Source organism: Plasmopara halstedii, assembly GCF_900000015.1.
Source record: "Plasmopara halstedii genome assembly, contig: Scaffold_410, whole genome shotgun sequence".
In the NCBI taxonomy this organism is placed as follows: Eukaryota; Oomycota; class Peronosporomycetes; order Peronosporales; family Peronosporaceae; genus Plasmopara; species Plasmopara halstedii.
This window is the reverse complement of record NW_020187331.1, coordinates 157,378-158,739: the sequence shown is the minus strand read 5'-3', so window position 1 is coordinate 158,739 and position 1,362 is coordinate 157,378.

Genomic DNA, 1,362 nt, shown 5'->3' with positions numbered 1-1,362 from the left:
TACACGACCTCGAGTGTGATGACATTGCGGAGGTCGTGTTGCTACAATACAAAGTCGATCAGCGGAACAACGCTCATCATCAGTTATGGATAATTTTGTTCTCCAAGAATTCTGACAGCGTGTGGAGTCTCGCAAAGGATCTGCCATTTTAAGATATTAAACTGATTCTTATAATTCACTTGTTATGGAATACAAGGATGACGTCCATAGTGCTTACCCGCCCTCTGGTCTTCCACCCGAGCGTGGAATTCGACACAAAATTGATCGTAAACCTGGTTCACAGCATGTAGTGGCCACTGTCGCGTGAGCAATGTGAGAATATCGATGGGCTCTTTGCCCAAAAGCAAGCTGCTGGTTTGGTAAGGAGAGAAAGTCCTCTCACAGCGCCCGACATTTTAAGTGCGTAAACCAAATGGTAAATGGCGTATCGTTCACGCCTATAACAAGTTGAGCGTTGAATGCGCAGACGATTCCCGCATAGATGCCGATTCCGTGTAAAGCTATCATCATCCACCGTATTTCCGGCTTTACAAAGTTTAAAATGCTTGATTTGGGCAATGAATATTTGGAGAAGGACGTCCCTTAAATGGCGTGGGGTAACTTATTGGAGTGGCATGCGATATCACGAAGTCTATAGTGCCCCAGGAACGTTAGCGGATTGGTCTCATATCTATTTCGACCACTGCGACGCTTGGCACAAACACACTTTGACAGTATTTTCATTTATTCGAAGGACAAAGATGGCAGATCTGCCGAAGAAATGCACTTGGACAACCTACGTCCGAGGCTAGAATGTTTGCACAAACATTCACTGCAAGCGTATATTGCAAAAAATGTATACTTTTGGTGTTAACGTGGTACTTGCGTTGGCCTTTGTGACTCGCACACGTTTAATCACATTCACACATCTCATGATGAGTGGGTCGAGAACGTCCTTGTACTTGCGCTTTGCATTTGTATCATTGACTTTATGAATTTGGGAGACAATAATTGGCCGGACTCCCCACACAATTGGAGACACCACCCATCGCACAAAGCAGTAACCAGAGATATCGCAATTCACTTATAACTAATGGCATGAATCCAGTGGATGAATGGACCGAATTGTTCATAGCAAGCTCTACCTAACGGTAAAAAGGACTCAATCCGCGAATTTTCTTACAGAAGCTTCTCAAAACATCACCAACCGCTTGGCTGGCACATTCTGTTTGTCCATCGGTGTACGGGTGTGTTGCCACGGACATATCTAAGCGAGTGCCAAGAATTCAGAATAATTCATTATAAAAGCCACCCGTGAATCATATTATCGATCAGAGGCGACGGCGCCTGGCAACTTATGATTGCGAAAAACGTGATCAATGA